At 41.5% G+C, this 6592-nt stretch overlaps 1 long non-coding RNA gene across 2 annotated transcripts; it reads right to left on the bottom strand.

Moving 5' to 3' along the window:
• Positions 1-358: 358 nt before the first annotated feature.
• LOC145818951 (uncharacterized) lies at positions 359-1830 on the bottom strand. 2 transcript variants are annotated; one of them, XR_014360198.1, is made up of 3 exons: positions 1478-1830; positions 1296-1341; positions 359-672 (listed from the first exon to the last, which is right to left on the bottom strand). It is a non-coding gene; the product is annotated as an uncharacterized LOC145818951 (long non-coding RNA). The 2 variants fall into 2 exon arrangements; XR_014360197.1 differs by lacking the exon at positions 359-672 and having other exon boundaries at positions 1192-1341.
• Between the last annotated feature and the right edge of the window lie 4762 nt (positions 1831-6592).

Genomic DNA, 6592 nt, shown 5'->3' with positions numbered 1-6592 from the left:
TGTGGATCGGTTTTGTGCGGTTTGCGGTTCGGTTTTGACCCGCTCGCACCTCTGTGGTTTGGGAAAAAGTCAAACCGCAACCGCCCGCAGTGCGGTTTGCAGTTTGTACGGATAGGGTTTGCAAATGTGCGGGCGGTTTGCGGTTTGAATTTTTTCCCATTTTGTATTTTTGAATTTTTCCTTTTAAAAATTAGTTTTTGAATTTTTTTCCCCCATTTTGCAAATATTTACTTTAGGTCATTTTCTTCCAATTTTCTAAAATGCTTCAACATTAATAATTAAATCATTAAAACTTCCAAATCATTCAAAATCAATTTTCTAAAATGCTTCAAAATCAATTCCTAATACAAACAAATCATTTAAAATCCTAAAATCATTCAAAATCATTCAAAATCCTAAAATCTTTCAAAATTAATCTACTACCCAACAATACAATTTTTTTCCATTCTTCATCTACTACTACTACTACGCAATAATACAAAATTAAAATAAGATCATTCAAAATCCTAAGCTTAACTATTACATATACATTCATCCAAAATTAAAATAAAATCATTCAAACTTCATTAACTATTACATTCTTCCAAAATGCAAGAGAAAAATAAAATAAAATTGTTGTAAAATAAAATAAAGTTCTAAAAATTTCAATTTCATGCATTTGGTTAATGAACCCTGCACAAAAACAAACTGAAAAATAAAAAACTGGATTACAAAAATTACAAATTCAATTTCAATAATTCCAAATAGAAATTCAATTTCAATAATTCCAAATATAAATTCAACATAAACAGATCTAATTACAAATAGACAGATCTAATTACAGATCTAATTAGAAATTCAACATAAACAGATCTAATTACGAATAGACAGAACTAATTACAAATTCAACATAAACAGATCTAATTACAGATGTAATTACAAATAGACAGATCTAATTAAAGATCTAATTCTGAGATACAAAACCAATCTATTTCTGAGATGTATATTAAAAAAATATTTAAAACAAATAGAGTGAATAAGCATAAACAGATCTGTTTTAAACATAAATAGATCTAATTAAAGATCTAATTACAAACTCAACATAAAAAATAGATCTGTTTCAGAGATGTATATAAGTTAATATATAAAAAAAAAAAACAGATCTAAAACAAATTCAACATAAAAAACAGATCTAATTACAAATTCAAATGATTAAACAGATCTAAAACCAATCTATTTCTGATATGCATATTAAAAAAATATTTAAAACAAATAGAGTGAATAAGCATAAACAGATCTGTTGTGAATAAGCATACCTGTGAATCTGTAAACAAATAGAGTGAAAAAAACATACCTGTGAATCTGTTAAAAAAAAAAAAAGACAGATTGAACATCAACAAATTCAACATATTTATTCACATCTGATTGCATATATTAAAAAAAAAAAAAAAAAAAAAAAAAAAAAAAAAAACAGAGGTCGATTGGTGCAATGACAAACCAGAGCTCGATCAGCGATAAGAAAGCAAAGTTAGGGATGAGCACTGAGAAGACAGACCAGAGGTCGATTGGCGATGAGAAAGCAAAGTTAGAGATGAGCAGACAGACCAGAGGTCGATCGGTTGATGAGCAGACAGAGGTCGATCGACGATGACAAACCAGAGGTTGATCGATCGATCGGCGATGAGTAGACAGAGGTCGTTCGGCGATGAAAAACGAGAGAAAGAGAGAGAGACTGGTATGAGATGAGAGAATGAGCGACCTCAGCTCTCTCTAGTTGCGGCTGAGCAAATGAATTGTTGTTAGGGTTTTTTTTTTTTACTTTTGTATGTTTGTTATACTAAAGAATAAAGATGAAGATCAAACGGTTCAGATTTTACATATATATATATATATAAATTCTGTTAAGCGGACGGGTTGGGCGGGTTCGGTTCAAACCCGCAACCCGCCCACAACCCGAAATTCAGCCATAATCCAAACCGCACCCGACCCTAACGTGTTTGCGAAACCGCCCAAAGATCTGCGGTTCGGGTAGGGTATGACGGATCGGATAACCCTATGCCCACCCCTACTTGAGGAGAGATGTAATTAAGATTTCATAAGATAAAAGATATAAGGATATATAATATTTTCATAATAGTTAAGGTCCCTCAACATTTTGCCCGACTCAGAGAAATTTAGTCCCAACTTAGAAAAATTTTAATTTTCACAAAGAAGTTTCTCTAATTTTACAAAGAAATTTCAAAATTTCTCTATAAAAATTGAAATTTCTCTGAATCAGGCAAAATTTCTCTTAGTCAAATTTTCTCTGCGAAAATGTTGAGGGACCTTAGCTAATAATAAAAAAAAATCTTGGATTTCTCCTACTACACAAAGTTGAAGAGTGACGTTTCATTAATTTTCCCCGTAATTATTGCATTTTAATTCAAATTTTGAAATATTTTTCTCACAATTGCCTTTTTACTTCAATTCTAAAATGTATATTTATAATAATTTATAAGGGGCAGTTTTGAAAATATAAAAAAAAAATTAGTATTTCAAAATAAAAAGTGGACAAATATTTTAAGACGAGTTAAAATAGAATAGTGGATAGAAAAAAAAATGGGGAGTAAATTATTACTAAGGACAAAATTTTAAAATTCTATACTCTGTTATCTACAACTCCCATTTTAGCCACCACTACTGCCATAATCGGAAGCTATTATAGTCTCCTTCCCCAACTCTCGATGTAAGTTGAAACCTTCCCCAATTACAACGATCACCTCTCAATTCTATTGCAACTCCACTGTTGAAGTTGCCTACTCTTCGTGATCTTAGGACATGTAGTTCACTTTTGTTCTTGCATGAGAGAAAGAGCTATAGGGTTTTAGATATACAATTTGAAGAATAATAAGTTTGGGTGGTTCATAGGGGATGGGCTATGTGGTGCTTAGGAGTAGAAGGGACGGGCAATAGGAATGAAGGAAAATGATAGTTCTATGAAGTGGAAGTTTTTTTTTTTTAATATTCTAAAAAAAAATTATTCAGAGAATTAACCCCATTTTCAAACTATTTAGGAAACTAACCTGTTTTTGAAATCGTATTTTGAAAATGCGATTTTGAAATTGAAATTGCATTTTCAACATGCAATTTCACCTTGAAATCGCATGTTGAAAATACGATTTCAATTGAAATCGCATGTTGAACATGCAATTTCACCATGTCATCATCATAAATTGTATTTTTAACTTGCGATTTCAAGGTGAAATTGCATGTTGAAAATGTAATTTTAATTTCAAAATCACATTTTTAAAATGCAATTTCAAAAAGTAGGTTAGTTTCCCAAATAATTTAAAAAGTGGGTCAATTCTCTAAATAGTTTTTTTTTTAGAATATTTTTTTTTTTTTAAAAACTCTATGAAGTGGAGGCTTAGAATTTGACAAAGAGCGATATTGTCACGTGATATTATATATATATGATGATACAGCGTGTTCCAGATGGAACGGATCGGATTAATCCACGCTTCCCAAACCGATGCCTGATGTACCAAGCCCACAAAGAGACCTGCACAAGAGTTCAACGAGGAACGGGGAGTCCCCCAGCGAACCCTCCGACGAGCAAGTTAGAAAGAGAGATGGAATGTAGAGATAGATTAGTGATAGAAAAGCTTAGCTCTTTCCTTGTCTTCGATGCCTGCTTATATCCTCTGCTAATCATTTCGTTGTCCCTTCCGACCTATCACCTTGGCCGAAAGTCTATGCTCTAACTTACCTTGTTTATGGTGAGGCCGTTCTGTCCCGATGGGGAAGGGTTATCGCAATAAATGCTGCAGGAAAGCTCATTAATGGCTGATGTGTGGTGCAATAACTTTGCAGGATCTTTGTCTACTGATGTGGGTGATTCTCTACTTGCCAAGTGTTTAGATGTTATTGGTGTTTGTTGCAACGCTGGGTTTCACGAGTGTTGGGCTTTAGTATTTGAATCATGGATTGGACCTTAGGTGGTGGGCCATATCCTTTATGGGCTTACCCATGTCAGTAGTCCCCCATTCCCAAGTGCAGCTTTAGTCCAACGATGGGAATAATGAAGAAAACGAGGGTCGTAAGATACCGGCGAGGCGAAGACCGACCGAGAGGTGGGCCGACAACGAGGGATGACCGAGCGGAGGAATCGACCATGAGGAGGGCCGACCGCGAAGGGAGACCGAGTGGAAGGACCGACCATGAGGAAGGGCGACCGCGAAGGGCGACCGAGTGAAGAGACCGACCGTGAGGAGGGCCAACCGCGAAGGGCGATCGAGTGGAGGGACCAACCGTGAGGAGAGCCAACCGCAAAGGGAAATCGAGTGATGGGACCGACCGTGAGGAGGGCCGATCACGAAGGGTGACTGAGTGGAGTGAGAAGTGGCGGTGCACTGAGCTCGAGCAGTGACAGGGCACGTGGTGATTTGAAGTGAAAAAGACAGGGTAGGGGAAGGAGGCAGTGGATTGTGGTCATACACGTGGCGGAATCCCGTAATGGAGGAGGTTAGGCGTTGGGGAAGAAACGAAGGGGTAGGTTGACATAGGGTGTTGAAAAGGCGATTTTGGCAGATTTTTGAAAATTTTCAAATTGGAAAAATTTAATCGTGACCCTTGGAATACAGGCAAGCCTTGGGCTTTTTGTGTTATCCGCTTTACCTATCTTTTTTCAAAAAACCAAAACGTTCTAGAAGTAAACTCGTTTGTTTCCAGTGATATACCTCTACAACATTTTGTGAACTTTCTTGTGCCCACGTCCGAAGCCATTCGTAGACACACAAGAGAAATGGCCCAAGAGGAAGTAGCAACTACAAGGCTTGATTCGTTAGGCGACGACGATGCGATGGAGTTAGCGGAACAGTACCGTGCGGAGCGAAGGGAGGGGAGGTAGTTAGTCAAGCAGTACGGGCTCGTCCTAGGACGATGATTACGGCCGTGAAACCTATTAGTCAAGTGGAGCCAGACCACTGGCACACGAAGGCCGATAAATCGACATGTACGGCGGAGGAGTTGGAGGAAATGCGCGAGAGGTATCCAATTCCCACGGAGATAGAGTTGAAATTGCCGACGTCGAAGGAGAGGCCATCCGATGCTCAACCGGGGGAGTTTGCCCTCTACGAAGAGGCACTAAAGAGGGGGTTGAGGTTGCCGCTTCCCCGAATAGTAATGGACGTGTTGAATCGGCTGGAGGTGGCTCCGGGCCAACTGATGCCCAATGCGTGGAAGATTTTATTAGCCTGTGCAAGCACGTGGCTGCAGGTGAACGAGGGGGCTGCAATGACGGTGGATGAGTTCTTTGCATTTTACAAGGCTTCGGGCCAGCAAGAGACTTAGGTCACTTTACAAGCGGCGGCAGGGAAGGGTCTAGTGGCGGGGTTGCCGTCGTCAGTGAAGGAGTGGAGGCCGCAGTGGTTCTATGTGTCTGCCAACGGGGAAGTAGAAGTGCACACGAGGTGGAAGGTGCCAACGAAGTCGGTTGAGCCAAGGTTGGAGGTGGAGGCAGAGGAGAGGGTGAAAAAGGTAAAGGCATGGAAGGAGAAGGAAGGCGCCAAGTGGGACGACCTCGTTCAGCCCTCAGCCTTGTTTGCCTCAAGGCTGGGCCCTCAACCGACCGGTGAAGATCTTGCGCCGGCAGAACTAAAGGCGAGGAGGAAGAGGCAAGAGGCGGAGGACAGAACCACCTTTGCCAAGGCCGATCAGTACAAAGAGGCCAAGTTAGGCTGACCGCCCAAACCGATCATAAGGGAACTAGTCCGGCCGCGCCCCAAGCCGCTGGGGGAGAAGGACCTGAGCGGTTTTGAGCCACGACCACCTCCAGTGGATCCTCTAAAGGAAAAGAGCAGAAAGGAGGTGGCGGCTGTGTTGAAGAAGAAGAAGAGAGTATAGAAAAAGGAGAAGGGGCCAGCCTTGAAGAGGATGAAGGAGGGGATGGCAGAGAGGACTCCCGAAATGGAGTTGGAGAGAACAGTGAAGGGGATAGAGGGTGCCCTGGGCCCCGAAACACAAGTGGAAGGTGGGGCGACTGGCATTGAGCAGGGGACAGAGCAACAGTCCAAGGGGGGTTCTGTGCCCCAAGGAGAAGGTAGGAGGGCTAGGTTGAAGACCACCATTTACCACGCTCCAGCACTGTCCGGGCGACTGGAGGGAGAAGGAGGTGAAGCAAGGATTGCTGCAGATCGGTTCTTGGGAGTAGTGGAGGATGCGGCCGTGTGTTCGATGTCAAGTTTCACAGAGGTCGAACTACTAAGGGGGCTGTGCTCGGCCCAGATAGAGGCGACAGCCTTAACAGGAGCTTTACTGAACAAAGCGGCACGCACAAAAGGCGAAACTAAGCCACTAGAGGCAAAGCTGGAGGTGGTGAAAGCCCAGCTTGAAAGTTTAAAGAGGGAGACCGGGGGCTGGAGGAAAGCCCGCAAAGCGCGTGTGTTAGAGGGTTGGAGTATGCCTAGAACGCCAAGAAGATGGAGGTGTTGGCGATGGTGCAGGGCTATTCAGCAGACCGTGCTAATGATGAGCTGCTCGCGACCAAGTTAGAGCTGGAGACGGAACGCCACAAGGTGGTGTCGCTCGAGTTCCAGTTGGCTGGCGAGCAGAAGAAGCTGGAAGAGGCCCAGAA

Source organism: Camellia sinensis, unplaced genomic scaffold (assembly GCF_055761805.1).
Source record: "Camellia sinensis isolate YWXY unplaced genomic scaffold, ASM5576180v1 Unanchor669, whole genome shotgun sequence".
NCBI lineage: Eukaryota > Viridiplantae > Streptophyta > Magnoliopsida > Ericales > Theaceae > Camellia > Camellia sinensis.
This window is presented reverse-complemented; position numbering and strand designations above follow the sequence as displayed.